Source organism: Schistocerca cancellata, chromosome 3 (assembly GCF_023864275.1).
Source record: "Schistocerca cancellata isolate TAMUIC-IGC-003103 chromosome 3, iqSchCanc2.1, whole genome shotgun sequence".
NCBI classification, from domain to species: Eukaryota; Metazoa; Arthropoda; class Insecta; order Orthoptera; family Acrididae; genus Schistocerca; species Schistocerca cancellata.
Window position 1 is genome coordinate 45522165 of NC_064628.1, and position 19541 is coordinate 45541705.

General features: G+C 41.8%; 1 long non-coding RNA gene across 1 annotated transcript; it reads left to right on the plus strand.

The window, feature by feature from the left end:
* The first annotated feature begins 673 nt into the window (after positions 1–673).
* Positions 674–10954, plus strand: LOC126176914 (uncharacterized). Its single transcript, XR_007535700.1, has 2 exons — positions 674–721; positions 10671–10954. It is a non-coding gene; the product is annotated as an uncharacterized LOC126176914 (long non-coding RNA).
* Positions 10955–19541: the final 8587 nt, after the last annotated feature.

Genomic DNA, 19541 nt, shown 5'->3' on the forward strand with positions numbered 1-19541 from the left:
CATTTTGAGTGTCTTCCTCATCCACCATACTCACCAGACCTTGCCCCAAGTTATTTCCATATGTAAGGACCACTCAAAGACGCAATAGGAGGAAAGATGTTTCGTTCTGATGAATAAGTACACCACGCGTTGCATGAGTGGTTGCGCGGACGACAAAAAGAATTTTTTTTCTAAAGGAATTTATGCAGTTTGTAACGGCTGGAGGACTTGCATTGAGTGTGAGAGAGATTATGTTGAAAAGCACTTCTGCACAATAAATAATATTTTTAAAAAAATATGTAAGGTTTTCATTTGACTCACCCTCGTAATAAATATTCCTGGATGGAGCCTCCAAATAGATTAATAGTACATGCAGATACAGCTACAAACTTAAGTGTGGAATTACATGAAGCACGATGTTCGCGATACGCGTGCACTCGGTCACATTAGAGCAAGGCGTACCGCCGCACGACGTCGGTTAAGGCAGGGACCGGGGCATCGACCTGTGGCTCGAGGCGCGCCGTGACACCAACGCTCGTTCGGAGTCTCCGGGTCGGGCCTAAGTTAACACATACGGCACATACCCTGACGCGGAACGGGCGTTGTCCTGGGGAGGCGCGCGTCGCCAAACTTGCAGCCACCAAGGCCGGCACAGCCCTATAAAACGCCGCCGTAGCCTCGAGGGGCATCAGTCACATTGCTGTCACCGCCGCTGACAACCGACGTCACCATGAAGGCTTTCGTAAGTGGCGATCTCTGCTGCGCTAGGCGCTCTGTCCTCTTCTGTCTAAATCACACACACAAAAAGAGATCTCTGTGTGTGTGTGTGTGTGTGTGTGTGTGTGTGTGTGTGTGTGTGTGTGCCTTCCAGCATATCTCTTGAATGCATGGAGCAACTGCAATCAAATATGACACTTACCTGTATGTGACATCGTATGCTAAAAAATTAATCGTTGGGATATAACGTTCCAAGCACTCTTAGAGAGTCGGATGGGAGTGTGAAGGATGTGACAAGTAAAAATAGGTAAAATTAAATATATTACTGTAGCATCAATAGTTTTCGAGGTTAGTCGGCGAATTGGTGACAGCACAGACATTAGTTGTAGAGGTGAGAGGTTCTATAGGAAGTGGTGGCATGTCAAGCATAACTGTGGATTTTTAGAGTAATTTTAACCAATACATTACTTATTATCTAAATAAAAAGATCTATGCGACCAGGACACTTTACAAGAGGGAAAGGGAGAACTCAAAGTGAGGGGGGTGAAGAAATGGGGAGGAAAGAGTGACACGTAAGGATAACTCTCGAATGCCTGGATAAATGTCACCCAAACTTCGCAAATGGTTTAACACTAAGGGAAAAAAATTGTGCAAACACAACAATCGTAGCAGGTGCGAGGTTGGAAAAGATGATTATTTTCAAATATTCGAAAACGACAAACACCAACGTCGAATTTATACTTGATTTCCAAGCCGACTGAATACATTACTTTTGAATACATTATGGGAGTGACAGTGATCAATGTGTTACAAATATTTACTATAAAAACAGTCTTGATCACGATTTATCTATTAAGGTGACCGATTTCGACCGCTACTGTGGTCATCTTCAGACCATTGGGTAGGAACCTCTTTCTGCTGGAGAATCACTACCTGTAGTGATTCTCCAGCAGAAAGAGGTTCCTACTCAATGGTCTGAAGATAACCACAGTAGTGGTCGAAACGGGTCACCTTAATAAATAAATCGTGATCAAGACAGTTTTCATTGTTAAAAAAAAATCGACTGAATACATTCTTGATGAATATAGGATGGCTGTGGAAGTTCGGTCAGGACCGAAAATCTTAATTCGAAAAGGGAGAGAATGAAACGCTGTTTTTACTCGGTACCATTCATCCCGATGGATCTCCATTCTAACTTCAAGTGATTACAATATAAAATGAAGCCAGGGTTTCTGATCTCTATAAGGTGCTCATATGAGCGAATATTACCAAACTACCACTTTCATTAGTCGTGGTTGCAAAATACTGCCAAGAATTATTTACAGGAGAATGGAAAAACGGGCGGATGCTGAACTCAGGGAAGTTTGGGTTCCGGAGAAATTTAGGAACACGCGAGGCAATACTGGCTCTACAACTTATCTTAGACGACAGGTTAAGAAAAGACGTTTGCAGCATTTGTAGACTTAGAGGAAGCTTTTGACAACGCAATGTTGACTGGAAGAGACTCTTTGAAACTCTGAAACTAGCAGGGATTTAAAAAAAGCAGGGAGCGAAACGTTATTCACAGCTTGTATAAAACCAGACTGTAATTATAAGAGTCGAAGGACATGAAAGGGAAGCCTTAGGTGAGAACGGGTTGACAGAAGTTTGTAGCCTATCCCCGATGTTATTCAGTCTGTACATTAAGAAAGCAGTGAAGGAAACCAAAGAAATACATGGAGAACGAATTGAAGTTCAGAGTGAATAAATGAGAATTTGGCGGGTTGACAATAACAGAGTCAGCAAAGGACTTCGACATGGACGGTATCTTGAAAAGATTTTCTGAATATCGACACAATTAACAAGAGTAATGGAATGTAATCGAATTTAATCAGGTGCCGCTGAGAGAATCAGATTAGCAAATGAGAAGCTAAAAGAAATAGTTCAGTTCACCTATTAGGGTAGCAAAATAACTGATGATAAGCTGGAACGTAGAGACAAAACAATATACCCAGGTGTCGTGTTGGACAGATCACTGACATACAAATATCATTGCGAAAAGACCCGCCAAAAGACTGCCGCCAGCAACAACATCCTGAGGCAACTATCGAATAGTAAATGCGGAGCCAGACCGACTGCATGAAGAACAGCTGCCCAAGCAGTTTGCTTTTCCACGGTGGAATATGCGTGTCCCGTACTCTTCACATCCGCACATGCCAAAAAATGCAGTACAAGCCTAAACGACTTGCGCAGGCTAAGAATAAAGTGCATGAAATCCACATCATTTGGGAAGCTACATAAAGAGGTCAGATTCTCAGACACTGAATCCCGAAGAGCTGCTCATGAACACAAAGAAAAATTTAAATACACTCCTGGAAATTGAAATAAGAACACCGTGAATTCATTGTCCCAGGAAGGGGAAACTTTATTGACACATTCCTGGGGTCAGATACATCACATGATCACACTGACAGAACCACAGGCACATAGACACAGGCAACAGAGCATGCAAAATGTTGGCACTAGTACAGTGTATATCCACCTTTCGCAGCAATGCAGGCTGCTATTCTCCCATGGAGACGATCGTAGAGATGCTGGATGTAGTCCTGTGGAACGGCTTGCCATGCCATTTCCACCTGGCGCCTCAGTTGGACCAGCGTTCGTGCTGGACGTGCAGACAGCTTGAGACAACGCTTCATCCAGTCCCAAACATGCTCAATGGGGGACAGATCCGGAGATCTTGCTGGCCAGGGTAGTTGACTTAACACCTTCTAGAGCACGTTGGGTGGCACGGGATACATGCGGACGTGCATTGTCCTGTTGGAACAGCAAGTTCCCTTGCCGGTCTAGGAATGGTAGAACGATGGGTTCGATGACGGTTTGGAAGTACCGTGCACTATTCAGTGTCCCCTCGACAATCACCAGTGGTGTACAGCCAGTGTAGGAGATCGCTCCCCACACCATGATGCCGGGTGTTGGCCCTGTGTGCCTCGGTCGTATGCAGTCCTGATTGTGGCGCTCACCTGCACGGCGCCAAACACGCATACGACCATCATTGACACCAAGGCAGAAGCGACTCTCATCGCTGAAGACGAGACGTCTCCATTCGTCCCTCCATTCACGCCTGTCGCGACACCACTGTAGGCGGCCTGCACGATGTTGGGGCGTGAGCGGAAGACGGCCTAACGGTGTGCGGGACCGTAGCCCAGCTTCATGGAGACGGTTGCGAATGGTCCTCGCCGATACCCCAGGAGCAACAGTGTCCCTAATGTGCTGGGAAGTGGCGGTGCGGTCCCCTACGGCACTGCGTACGATCCTACGGTCTTGGCGTGCATCCGTGCGTCGCTGCGGTCCGGTCCCAGGTCGACGGGCACGTGCACCTTCCGCCGACCACTGGCGACAACATCGATGTACTGTGGAGACCTCACGCCCCACGTGTTGAGCAATTCGGCGGTACGTCCACCCGGCCTCCCGCATGCCCACTATACGCCCTCGCTCAAAGTCCGTCAACTGCACATACGGTTCACGTCCACGCTGTGGCGGCATGCTACCAGTGTTAAAGACTGCGATGGAGCTCCGTATGCCACGGCAAACTGGCTGACACTGACGGCGGCGGTGCACAAATGCTGCGCAGCTAGCGCCATTCGACGGCCAACACCGCGGTTCCTGGTGTGTCCGCTGTGCCGTGCGTGTGATCATTGCTTGTACAGCCCTCTCGCAGTGTCCGGAGCAAGTATGGTGGGTCTGACACATCGGTGTCAATGTGTTCTTTTTTCCATTTCCAGGAGTGTATATGAGCCCCCGAAGGATTACCCTGGCTCACAAGAGATGCCTAGCGGTAGTACATCAAGGTGAAGGATTTGGATGACATTGAATCGCATCAGAACACATGTAGCGCCTGTCAAAACAAATCTAATTAAATGGGACCTAAAAGACGAAGCAGGCAACAAATACGACAACGCTGAAGTTCAGGGCGCGAAACATCTACCATGTTCCAACTGCCCACGGGATGTACCTTCAACAACTTTTGGCTTGACAAGAAAGAGTGGCCCGATGTTGGGTCGAAAAACTTTAAAAGAAGTTTTCCGGACGCAAGAAAATAAAGTAATCGATGACAGCCGAAGTAGAGAGGATGTGAAATGCAGACTGGCCATAATAAGGAAATCTTTTCGGAAATATAGGAATTTTTTTTACACCGAATATAAATTATAAGTGATAGGAAGTCTTTTCTGAAAGTATTTGCCTGAAGTGTAGCCTTGTATAGAAGTGAAACATGGATGGCAAGCAGTTCAGACCAGAAGAGAACAGAGGCGTTTGAAATGCGGTCCTATAGAAGAATTCTCAAGAACAGATGGGTAGATCGCGTAACTAATGAGGACATACTGAATCGAATAAGGGTGAAAAGAAACGTGTGACACAACTTCATTAAAAGAAGCGATCGGCATCAAGAAATTGCACTGCAGAGAAGTGTGGATTGTAAAAGTTGTAAAGTGAGACCAAGATATGAATACAGTAACGTGTTTCAGATGGATTTAGGTTACAATAGGTTGATAAGATACGTTCTGAGGCATCAAGAAATTATCAGTTTAGTATTGGAGGGAAGTGTGGGGTGTAGAAATTGTAGGAGACCGTGATATGAACACAGTAAAGACGTTCAGATGGATGTAGGTTACAGCAGTTATTCGTAGATGAAGAAGCCTGTACACGATACAGCAGCGTAGTAAGTAGCATCGAACCGGTCTTCGGACGGAAGACCACCATGTTGCTGTTACGGACGGCCTTATCTTTCTTCCTCAAGAACTTAACTATTCTTGTACCAGCAGGAGAAACAGCTTATACTGTGTATAATCAACTTAGCGTTAAATTTACATTAAAAAGAATTTGTAAGAGATTCTAGTTCATAATTTATACGCTGTCTGTATATTTGTGAATGAGTCATATATGTTTTTACTCTAAAGATGCCGGCTGGGGTTGCCGAGCGGTTCTAGGCTCTATAGTCTGGAACCGCGCGACCGCTACGGTAGCAGGTTCGAATCCTGCCTCGGGCATGGATGTGTGTGATGTCCTTCGGTTAGTTAGGTTTAAGTAGTTCTAAGTTCTAGGGGACTGATGACCTCAGAAGTTAAGTCCCATAGTGCTCAGAACCATTTTGAACTCTAAAGATACTTTCATTCCGTTTGCTATTTGATAAAAGCTTTGGAAAAGTTTCTCGATAACTTGCATTTTTATATTTCCCGACAGGTCATCTTGCCATTTAAATTACATAACAGTTCCGGGAAAGGTTTTCTTCAATTATGTGTTCAAAAAACTGTAACTCTCGGTTCGGATTAAGTAGCGACCGCAGCCAGGTGCAAATTTTTTCTATATTTTCAAGCTGTATCATTTATTCAACACGTCAACACACAGAACTAAGATAGATTCAGATGACGATAATGTACAGTCCATATCAAAATATTTGAAGTAGATTTTCAGAAAAAAATTCATATAAATTGCACCAAATTATATCTACGTCCCCGGTTAATGAACCACCGAATGATTCAGCCAACCGAATAATATAGTACGACGGCGTTTTTTTTTTTTCCATTCCACGACGGAGCGACGTGGCGCAGTGGAAAGGCATTAGGCTCGCATCTGGGAAGACGGTGATTGAGATCCCCATATGGCCACCCATATTTAGGTTTCCCTGTGGTTTCCCTGAGTGATCTTCTTTAAATGACGGGACAGTTTCTTTTAGAAAGGACACAGCCAATTTCCTTTCTCAGCCCTTCTCAATTCGAACTTGCGTTCCATCTGTAATCGCCTCGCCTGGACGCTAAACACTGGTTTTCGTTTATAATCCAGCTTCCAATTGCGGCATACCCGTAAAAAATGGTATCCGTACTAGCTATATATGGTATCGAATCATTGTTTCGTCGGTCGCGGAAAATAATATAAATGCTACTTTCAGTTGAACACCGCCTTTTTTTATACATAGCGCCTAAAACATATGATGTACATGTCACAAAAATTACTTAGGGTATGCAGTACGAAACGTGTCTGAGCACTTTATTGGACATAAAAGTCGTTTAAGTACAGAAACTTGGGAAATTCAGCGACAGCGAAAAAAAGGCTTCCAATAGGATATAAGAACTCCTCTGAAAATTCGAAAATCTTATAACTCATCTTATGAGGACTTTGTAATTTAAAAAGCTGTAGAATATCGTACGTACACTACTAAATTTAAATCGTACAGTAATTGTAGAGTTAACGGAGCCGGGCCCTGGGCGCTAGAAACTGCTTTATTCTCCGATTCCCACATTTTCGGATGCAAATCCCGCCATAGGGGAAATCACTCCACAAATATGCTAAGTTAAGGAGACCTACACAAACACTTCGTTCCCAGCAATAAGCCCCTGAGCAGAGGATGGTGAATATCTTCGAAAGCCCGAGTGTCAACATGAACACCGAGGAAATTTTATAAAGATGGTAATCCTGTGATGGTGTTACAAGCTTTCAGGGACGATAGAGAAGGATAAATAAAACAATCTTAGGTAAGGTACCCTGGTCCGGAAACGATCGAGTCGAAAGCTACAAGCGAAAACCGTTCTGATACCTCCTTCAGTAGAATACATGTACCGATACCCTTGCTGCTAGGGTAATCAACTTTCAGGGATGATAGTATGGACGTTGTTCACGTATCTGGGCAGGCTGAACCAGACTCATCTGAAGAAATGAAAAACTGACTATTCAAACATACCGATATCTTATCTAAAAACTGGCAGTACTTAACAAGTGTAGGTTGTCTAACAGCTTTCAGTCATGTAAAACCAAAGAAAACTTTATGAGTGAAGGTGGAGATCCTTTTTTTATAATGATGTGACACTTATGATTACAATCTACAATTTGTCATGCTTTTCGGCAAACTACCTTCCACCGGAAGAATGTTTTGTAATGTTAGAACGTGTTACCTAATGAATTCTTTGCCATTTGGATAATGTTGCAACTAAATCCGAAAAAGAGTTAGGTCAGTTTCATTTTTGTCGCTCTGCATGCGATGAAAGTAACATCATGTGTAAGTACTCGTAGCTGTTTGGTCGCTGATATTATGCACACAGTGACAAGCTAGAGCACTTAAGTAAGTATTAAACAACTGTGGTGTCAATGGTATTTAACTCCCAAACATTCTGCAACTAGCAGAACAGTACGTTACATCGTAAATTTCGCATAAAATTCATAGAATAAGACAACAGAGATTGCGTCTCTACCAGTGCGTGTTAACACTTTGCCGTCAGCACGTCTCCTACAAATTTATTCGCTTGGCGCCGGCAGCGCTAATTCGGATTACTTGGCTTATCGCCGGCTGCTTGTCACCTTTCCGTTGATGACAAGCTTCCATCACATCAACTTTTGCGCGCTTTAGTTTTTCCGGATATCCTCTATTTTGCCGTATCGTTCCACAAACTCGAATGCTCTTTTGAAGTAACTTCTCTGCAAGTTCTACACTGTTATAATAATTATCCATGTAGAGGTGATGCCACTTTCCATCAGAAGGTGACAATAGTTCCATCACTGTTTTTGCTAATGGTTGCCCAACGCCGGAATATATCTTGAATGAGGAAATGTATCCCGTACTCGAATCACACAGCATCCGAAAGAGTGTGCCATATTTCGTAATTTTCGACGGATTGTAAACTTTAAAATTTAACTGTCCACACCACGATATCATTTCTTCATCAACTGAGATGTTTTGACTTAGGTTAAACGTTTCTTTAAACTTTTTGAAAAAATGATCAATTGTAAATTGCACTTTGAAAAGCCGGTCGGCATTATTCGGTTTATTGTTGTTGCCGGAAAAATGTAAAAATTATAATATTTGTCTGAATCGATTGTGAGACATCGTTTTGCGAAATATCGATGTGTCTGTCAACGGATCCGTTGACCAGTAATCATCGATCCTTGCTTTTTTTTTTATTCTCATAAGGATAGCAAGCCCAAATCATTTTCTAAGTTCGGGTACCGTAACGTCGACAAATTTGACATTTTTTTATCCAGTTTCCTTCTATTGCAATTTTGACTGTAATACTTGTTGGTTTCGATGCTAATATATTCAAATAGATCGATCCCAATGTATAATTCTACGATATGCACGACGCTCTGTGTATCTTTGGGAAATATGTGTGGACCCGGAGATCCTTCAAATTTATTATTGGTCCTCAGTAAATCATAGTCTGTCTTCTTCTTCGTCTGATTCATTCGAATCAGTTAGCAACCGTAGCGTTCGCTGAATTCTTCTCGGACGTATTTCAGTAGCTTCCGACGATTATGCTTCACTTGCATTTTTTTTTTATATCCAATGTCTTTTTCCCAATCGGCAAAGCAGTCCGGAACGTCAGACAGGACGTCCGCGCATTCATCGCAAATAATCGTATCGTCTCTTTTCGTCTGCCATGCTGAAAGTGCACAAGTACTTATAAAAACAAAAAACTTGTTGACGTGTGTAACTTATTGTTACCTAAACAAAACATCAACAGAATGAAAAAGATACTAAAGTGCTGTCACCGGCCACTGAGCGATACTGTGCACACGACATCACTGGGGTGTCGCCGGTCGGCAAAGTGTTAATAGTGGCTTTTTTCTCTTACCATATGCGAACTACAGAAGAAACGGACCTACTTACGCCACGCTCCGCAAAGCACAGCACTGTAACAGTATCTTGCGAATTATAGACACATGAGTCGCTGAATGTGAATTACCTGCTACATACTTCAAAGCTTAGCCAAACGCAGGCACATCTCATGTATTGACGGGCAGGGATTGTCAGGCGCTGCCAGTGGTGGTAGTAAAGAATGACATCAAATCAGCGGGATGAATCGCTCGTGAGTTTCAAAGTGCTGCCTGCAGTCCAGACAGCAGAATGGTTGTGCGTAGGGAGTTAAAAAGAATGGGGTACAATGATTGAGCATCTCCTCATGAGTCACACATTTCTGTACTAAGTGCTACACGACGCTCGAGGTGATACAACGAGAGACGGCATCTGACAGCGGATGACTGGAAATGAGCGATTTGGAGTGATGAATCACGCTGTATAGCGTGGCAAACCGATGAACGCGTTTGGATTTGGCGAATGCCTGAAGAACATTACTTGCCACCATGTGTAGCGCCAGTAGTGCAATACGAAAGAGTGGGTGTTACGGTATCGTGGTATCTTCGGGGTTACGGTGTGGTCTCCTTACTGCACTTAAGAAAATGCTAAATGCGGAAGGATATCAACACATTTTACAGATTTGTTTATTGAATGTAGCAGAGGAAAAGTTCGGAGGCAATCGCCCCATCATAAGCAGCATCTGTGAGCAATGGTTTGTGGAAAAGCCGTCATAAAGGGGAAGGATAGATACACACCACAGCAAGTGTAGGTGTCCTCAATCTTTTGATCAGATAGTGCATTGTTGTTGTTGTGGTCTTCAGTCCAGAGACTGGTTTGATGCAGCTCTCCATGCTACTCTATCCTATGCAAGCTTCTTCATCTCCCAGTACCTACTGCAACCTACAACCTTCTGAATCTGTTTAGTGTATTCATCTCTTGGTCTCCCTCTACGATTTTTACCCTCCACGCTGCCCTCCAATACTAAATTGGTGATCCCTTGATGCCTCAGAACATGTCCTACCAACCGGTCCCTTCTTCTTGTCAAGTTGTGCCATAAACTCATCTTCTCCCCAATTCTATTCAAGACCACCTCATTAGTTATGTGATCTACCCATCTAATCTTCAGCATTCTTCTGTAGCACCACATTTCGAAAGCTTCTATTCTCTTCTTGTCCAAACTATTTATCGTCCATGTTTCACTTCCATACATGGCTACACTCCATACAAATACTTTCAGAAACGACTTACTGACACTTAAACCTATACTCGATGTTAACAAATTTCTCTTCTTCAGAAACGCTTTCCTTGCCATTGCCAGTCTACATTTTGTACCCTCTCTACTTCGACTACAGTGTGTGTTCTGTGTTTACAGGTGTGCTCTCTGCTGGTGGTGCTGCTGGTGGCGGCCGTGTTCGCCCAGGAGAAGGCCAAGGAGACCCTGAAGGGCGCCGAGGCCTACTACGCCTACGCCGCCCCCTACGCCTACGGCGCCTTCGGCTACCCCGCGATCGGCCCCTACTCCGCCTTCCCCTACCCATACTTCTACCGCTGAGTGTGGACGTGTGGGACTATGTTAGAACGCCGCTCTAGAAACGCCTAGTTTGTTTTTTGTCTTCTTCTCTGTTATCTTTTTCAAATAAAATTTTATATAAAATAGATGTTCACTTATTTATTTGTTCGCCGATGACATTGAAATTCTGTCAGAGGACTTGGAAGAGCAGTTGAACGGAATGGACAGTGTCTTGAAAGGAAGGTATAAGATGAACATCAACAAAAGCAAAACGAGGATAATGGAATGTAGTCGAATTAAGTCTGGTGATGCTGAGGGAATTAGTTTAGGAAATGAGACACTTAAAGTAGTAAAAGAGTTTTGCTATTTGGGGAGCAAAATAACTGATAATGGTCAAGGTAGAGGGGATATAAAATGTAGACTGGCAATGGCAAGGAAAGCGTTTCTGAAGAAGAGAAATTTGTTAACATCGAGTATAGGTTTAAGTGTCAGGTTGTCGTTTCTGAAAGTATTTGTATGGAGTGTAGCCATGTATGGAAGTGAAACATGGACGATAAATAGTTTGTACAAGAAGAGAATAGAAGCTTTCGAAATGTGGTGCTACAGAAGAATGATGAAGATTAGATGGGTAGATCACGTAACTAATGAGGAGGTATTGAATAGAATTGGGGAGAGGAGGAGTTTGTGGCACAACTTGACAAGAAGAAGGGATCGGTTGGTAGGATATGTTCTCAGGCATCAAGGGATCACCAATTTAGTAGTGGAGGGCAGCGTGGAGGGTAAAAATCGTAGAGGGAGACCAACAGATGAATACACTAAGCAGATTCAGAAGGATGTAGGTTGCAGTAAGTACTGGGAGATGAAGAAGCTTGCACAGGATAGAGTAGCATGGAGAGCTGCATCAAACCAGTCTCAGGACTGAACACCACAACAAAACTTATTCATTTACCTATTCCTCTACTACGGTTTTACTGTTGAAGCGTCCCCTTAGAAAATTAAGAATGACAGTGCTGGAAAAACTCTCACGTTATTTGATACAGAAACAGCTGAGTAAACCTCAACGTACTCAGACATTTCTCTCTTCATTTATTCTGATCATCACTAAACTGACGCACAATATTTTAGCTCAATGCAATCTGACTTTCAATAATCCCTACAAAAGAATGGCCTAATTAACAATAACCTATACCTTTCATGAATCACTTACCTAACAAAAATCTTCGTTACTCGAACTACTGCAACACAGCGAGCGCCAATACTGCCAGCTAAATAAAAGACTCTAACTACTGAAGGCACTAACTACTGTCAGGCACATCTTTACAAATTTCCTTTTACTGGCGGACACACGTCCAATCGTCCGCTCATATTAACATTTCAAAACTCTGGCTTCTCTCTCCCCACATCCACCACTGCTGGCGGCTCAGGTTTTCATGTTGGTAACGCCACGTAACGCTGTGTATGAAAATCACTGACTGTGCTGTATGCAGTCTGTGGCTGGTTGGACTCATTGTTGCAATATTCTCTATTGTAGTGTTGGGCAGTTGGATGTGAACAGTGCGTAGCCTTGCGCAATTGGAGGGGGAAGCTCTCCTGCGAACCTAGCAGAACTAGCACTCCTGAAAGAAAGGATATTGCGGAAACATGGCTTAGCCACAGCCTGGGGGATGTTTCCAGAGAAGGTTCGCGGGAGAGCTTCTGTAAAGTTTGGAAGGTAGGAGACGAAGTACTGGCAGAACTAAAGCTGTGAGGTGGGGGCTGAGTCGTGCTTGGGTAGCTCAGTTGGTAGAGCACTTGCCCGCGAAAGGCAAAGGTCCCGAGTTTGAGACTCGGTCCGGCACACAGTTTTAATCTGCCAGGAAGTTTCAACCTCTCCACAAGATTACGACGTTCGACGGCAGCAGCTCCACGAGTCTATGAGAGGGGTACTTACAGTGATTAGTAATTTGCATTGTAAATCCCATTCAGTGATATATTACAATTTTAACCTATTGCATTATTACCTGTGATAGGTTCCTGATTCCAAAATTCCTATTTGCATGACCAATTACAATAAATATGTAAGAGAATTTAACACATTTAAATAAAAAGTTGTCCCTTTGAAAAAATCATGAGCAAATCTAAATTAACTAACAGATACTTTCCATTTAAACAATCCTTCAGCCGAATATTCTTTTACTTGAACCTAATTATTTAATTTCATTTAATTTGAATTCAGGCAGTAAACAAAGTAAATATTGAAAGAATAATCGTTTACGCTTCTATATTATCATCGTGCGTCGATCGCTTGGTGTGCAGTACTTCATAAAGAATTTCATTAGTTTGAAAGTATGTTTTTTCTGATCCATTTACATTCATCTAAAAACAAAATTTGTGAATATAAGTGCTGGTGTCCTGCAACGTCTATGAATCGTGTTCATTTCAGTACTACGGTATTCACAGTACGTTTTATTGTATTAAAAATGTTCCTGTCAACATTATTAAACACAATGACTCAGACATGATAAATTCAGTAATTTTGGGTAATATTTGCATCAGCAGGCATGATACAATGTTATGTAACCGAGATGTAGTAGCAATCGTAAATTATGAAAGCTACTGCTGTAGTCAGCTATTTTGCAGTGTATTATTTCAAAATTATCCATTATTTCAAGAAACTAAATTATTCAGCCAGTGCAAATATTTATTTCCTTGAAAGCTCAGTGTCTGTATTAATCCTTTTATTCGTTAATAATTCCCTATGAAAATTTTTGTAGCTGAGTGAATTGTTATTGCCATTCTTGGCTATATGTTTCCCCCAATACATTTGCTTTAGAATTGATGTGTCTGGAGGAACTGTGGCTGACAGACTCTAAGGGCCGGATACTTAACCGGAACAAGTAACAGGTGCTTTTTGTCAATAATTTCTTGTGACAAATTACCTTCGATGTGGTAGAATGTTACCCTTGGAAAACGATGACGGATTAGCTAAATGCCCGACACAATCTCATGTTCTACGCTTCGAATAACAGCGCCCGACATTATTGTTTACTGAGTGTGAAGTAGTTGAGGAGGTTCAGGCATGGCTCCCCTGTACACTTGACTTTAATCTTTTAGGTTTCTAGCTAAGGGGTCATTTAAAGCCATTCACGTATTGCGCACTCGTGGAGAATGTGCACATGTTACAGGAGCATCTGTCCCATGTATGTGACAAAATGCAAGGGGGACCAGGTATGTTCGCAAGGGTTCATAATTCTCTGAGAAGGAGGACTGAAGGATGTATAAGACTGGGTGGTCACCACACTTAGCACCACCTGTAGCATCGACAGACGGTTACCATAAGGCAGAATGGCTCATATCTCGGAAAGTATTTGAGAAGCGGAAATGTCAAATATTCTAAGTGCCAGTCTCAAATTTGGCAGGATAATCAAAAAACAATTTGCCTCTTTGTATGCATGACCTATTTGTACACAAAGAATTGAGAAGGTTTTCTGATAGCACCAAATTATGCTGCTCAACTCATCACTGCAAACAATTATGAGACAAATTAGAAAATAAATAATGTGTTAAGAGCGTCCTATGTGCCATACCTGCGTATTGATTAGTTCTAAGTGCCGAATAAAAAGTTTTTGTTTCAAGTGCCATTAATACTGAGACACTACATTTTATTTATGATAGTAGGAGCATAGAAATACAGCATTAACCTTTTAACTAGTTGAACACTACTCAAAAAATCCATTTCTCATATCTTTTAATTTTTTATACGAGGATGACAATACTGGATTCAATGAAAAAATCTAGTACTGACATCTGTTTCTCAGACAACTCCCTTCTCGGGATCATATCTTGCTAAATTTACTGTAGAGCTCCCTGTGTTGTTGAGGAAGCTCTTTCTGTGTTCCAACTGATAAACAAGGCTGGTCTTACAGATGAAGAATGGCGTGGCATATATTGGACATGACCTTCTTTTCAGCATACTGACATGTACCTATTCTCTTTCAGAATAAGAATTTTTATAGCTATTGAGTATGAGTATGAGACACTTCGTTCACACTACGCTTCCAGAACTTGCACGTCTGCACTGACAATGAAATTTCAACAGCGTATTTAAACTCAAAGAAAGTCTGTACGCAGGGGTTCATGACTCTCGGAGGAAAAGGACTGAAGGATGTGTAACACTGGGTGGTCACCACACTTAGCACCTCCTTGATTGGACTTACATGGAATCAGTTCATAGCTTTAACTGACTAAACAATATTGCGTAAATTTTGCGTAACAAATGTCTTGCTTATATTTCTTCGTTTCTCTATTAAAAAAACACTGTACAGCTAAAAACTCTGCGCCCACTCGCCAAAAACTTGTGTATTTCCTCAAACCATCCCAGGCTAACGATAAACATCATCAAAACCTAAATGTTAGAGATCTTAACACGTGGCAACTGCAACTCCAGAGGGTACAAAGAACAGGCGCCAACTAATAATGAATGTTGAAAATATTTTCTCCTTGGTTTGGCACTTGGAACAAATCGAGGAATATGCAAAAGAGTACCGAGAACATAAAAGTACTGAAAACTGGTTTGGTGCGAAAATAGCACTTAGTACGTTTGACATTTCCACACTTTGTTTTTGGACTCGTGTTTATTCTACTTTTGGGCAGTGCTCATGTGACAATCTGAGACACGCGTCTAAATAGCCTGTATATGTGTGGCGTGCTTAAGCGTGATCCACAAGAAATTTTATTTTCTTTTCATACGTTGTACAAGGTATGCACATAGTCACATCTCTCATTTGAGGTGAGCTGTGACTGCAATGAAAGAAGGCATGAATTCCTTGAATAATAAGTACGCAGGGTTAACTATAATAATATGTTCCCTGTTCTTTTCCTTGTATCTACTGCACTTCTGCGCATAGTAACATATTCATTAGTTTCTCAAGCCACCAGTTTTCTTAGTAGATTACTGCCATCTTTGAGGGCATTCCCCATATATTTTGTTGGAGTATGATAAAATATATATGTGTAGTGCGTATCATACAGTATGAATATTTTATTATATCGCTGACAGCAGACTTAAGGGCCTTTACTAGACAGTTAAGAGTGTACAAAAATATTAAAATTATGCAACTTTAGACTAATAATGTCACAAAACTTTTGACTTTGTTTTTTAATTTTTTTACCTTAATGTTTTGTTCAGAAACCATGAAATAAAACATATTTAAATATCAATGGGCATTCTACTATTATTAATATCATACCACTATAGATCAAGTGAAAACAGGGAAGTTTCAGCTTATGGTGTAATTTGGTGTAATTTGAAATTGAAAATATTCTGGATTTACGACACGATCAAGTTTAACATCTCTCTTTTATTTTATTTGCACACTTAATATTTTCGTTGATTCAATCTTGGAAAACGTTTTTCTCTCCAAAACCGGTATCAGCCACCATTTGGTATCATCACAACTAGAGAAAGACGAAAATATCTATTTTATGTGTCAACTTTTAACTTACAAGACAACATAACAAAAAATTGAAAGTCTCTCAAATGCTTAACGAAATAATTTGTCTAAAAGTAAGACATAAAATACATTAGAGAAACTTTTGACGTGTCTGTGAATAACGCTCGAAAACAGGTAGAGCAAATGAGGAGGGTCAAATGTTTATCTGTTGTATTTCATTTCACACTTTTAGACAAATAATGTTACAAAACTTTTGATTGTTTGTTTTTTTAAATTTTTTTACCTTCATGTTTTGTTCAGAAAGCATGAAATAAAACATATTTAAATATCAATCGGTATTCTACTATTATTAAAACATACTAGTATAGATCAAGAGGAATTGTAATTTGATTTTTCGTGAACTAGACCTCATACTGGCAAACCTGATAGAGCTCTAGGGAGCTGTCTTCAGCACTAGTCTTTAGTCTAGTTCAACTGCATTTTGTGAACACATCTATATTGTGAAATTGGTCTGACATTCTATGTGACTATTATATGTATATTACCCACGTGTAAACTGATTGTTGCCTAGCCAAGCACTGTTAGTGAGGTTTAACAGGCCTGCCTTGAAATTGAACTTCATGGTTCGAAACTAGTCGTCAGCATAATAAAACGCAACTATGACGGAATTACGATACACTATTTATGTTAGCAAAGTTGATGGTCTTTTCCTGACTCCATGTTGGGAATACGTAAATAAATAACTGTTAATCTCAGGCTTAAATTAGATTTCAAGATGTTTAACTAGTCTTGCAACTTTTTCTGGTTAGGCAAACTATTAAAAATAAATACACCCAGTTGTATTCCCAATTGGTTCACTTCACTGTGTCGGCATTGTCTTTGTGCACGGTGGTTTACTACAAGAATAACTTACTTATTATTTTGTCAAAGTAACGAGCATTTCATCAGCTCGTCCTGCACCATTATTTTTGTAAAAGCACACGCTCAGCTTGGATCACCGGACCATACACAGTTCACTATGAAAATTCGAGCAAACATCCATTGTGTAACTTTCCCTCAAATCACTGATTAAATTTTTCTTAATTGGCCTGATTACTTTTTTGCAAAATTAGACCACACGCAAGTCAGTTTGACACCAGAGTTGTTGATTTCCCGCTCTTCGTGTGCCTATGAAAATTCGGAGAAAAATCTAGTGTGTAATTTCTTGGGACTCTTGTCTTCGCTCTACTCAAACATTTGACCATGAAGAAAAATGAAAATTACTTTTCATACCTATAAAAAGCAGAAGCAGATGGGTACCAAGTAATGCTTTGTCAGACTGGATAAAATGCAGGTTAAATATGTTATTTACAGTTCTCAAGATCAGGCGGGCGACTCCTGGACGCAGAGTTGGCAAAGTTTATAAAAGTGGCTTAGTAAAAATTCCCTTTTAATTAAACGATCTTTTAAAATAATAAAAAAGACCTTCCTGAGGAGATTAAAAACAAGTAATACACATAAGTGAGGTACTGCATTAACTTCTCTTACCATAATGTCGAGCTCATGTCGGTTGGATTGCAAGTACCCGCCATTGACCTTTGACACAGTACAAAATACTTGAGACATATGTGGTCCCTTTTTTACTTATTGTCTGCTGTCTTTCATCTAGTGATCTTCGGATGAGTTCCTTTGATGATCTTTGTGATTTTATGGCGTTTCGGCAGCACCAGTACACGGCAACTGTGAGAGATCCACCATCCACAGTCCACCATCAGTGGTGGAGGATAAATCTTTGACAGTGTCTGGCCACTCGTGTTGTCGAAACAACAGAGAGAACATTAAACAAACGGCGGGCAAAGGCTGACGTTGTCCGAAGGTTTCTGACTGAGATTGAAACCCTGAGACTATGCTAGTGGCTCCAAACTATGGTAACTGTTAATGAACAAAGTAAGAGCATATGGACTATCAGACCAACTGTGTGATTGTAGAGTTCCTAGATAACAGAACGCAGCAAGTCATTCTCAATGGTGAGAAGTCTTCCGAAGTAAGACTGATTTCAGGTGTACCGCAGCGGAGTGTCGTAGGACCGTTACTATTCACAATGACCTTGTGGATATCATTGGAAGTCTACTGAGGCTTTTTGCGGACGCCGTGTGACGAAGGCCTCCCGTCGTGTAGACCGCTCGCCTGGTGCAAGTCTTTCGATTTGACGCCACTGCGGCGACTTGCAGGGCGATGGGGATGAAATGGCGATGATTAGGACAACACACCCGGGCCCTTAGGACTGACAGTCCGTCGCGCTGACCACTCAGCTACCGGGGGCGGATGATGCTGTAGTATATAGAGACGTTGTAACAATGGAAAATTGTACTGAAATGCAGGAGGATCTGCAACGAATCGACGCATGGTGCAGGGAATGGCAATTGAATCTCAATGTCGACAAGTGTAATGTGCTGCGAACACACAGAAAAAAAGATCCTTTATCATTTAGCTACAATATAGCAGGTCAGCAATTGGAAGCAGTTAATTCCATAAATTATCTGGGAGTACGCATTAGGAGAGATTTAAAATGGAATGACCATATAAAGTTGATCGTCGGTAAAGCAGATGCCAGACTGAGATTCATTGGAAGAATCCTAAGGAAATGCAGTCCGAAAACAAAGGAGGTAGGTTACAGTACACTTGTTCGCCCACTGCTTGAATACTGCTCACCGGTGCGGGATCCGCACCAGATAGGGTTGATAGAAGAGATAGAGAAGATCCAACGGAGAGCAGCGCGCTTCGTTACAGGATCATTCAGTAATCGTTAAAGCATTACGGAGACGATAGACAAACTTCTCTGCAAGAGAGACGCTCAGTAGCTCGGAACGGGCTTTTGTCAAAGTTTCGAGAACATACCTTCACCGAGGAGTCAAGCAGTATATTGCTCCCTACTATGTATATCTCGCGAAGAGACCATGAGGATAAAATCAGAGAGATTATAGCCCACACAGAGGCATACCGACAATCCTTCTTTCCACGAACAGTACGAGACTGGAATAGAAGGGAGAATCGATAGAGGTACTCAAAGTACCCTCCGCCACACACCATCAGGTGGCTTGCGGAGTATGGATGTAGATGTAGACGTAGATGTAGATGAACTGCTCGCTGTTACTAGTTTCAGTCGGTCACCGTTTTCTCCCTTCGGGCGCAAGAATTGTCAGACAGGTCCCACGATATTACGGCTTTCTGTAAGAGGGGGGCCACGCCTACACGTGATTCGTAAGGCTGAAGCTGTTGCAACAGCCAGGTGGAGCTACCAGTTATAACCAGTTCACAGGAG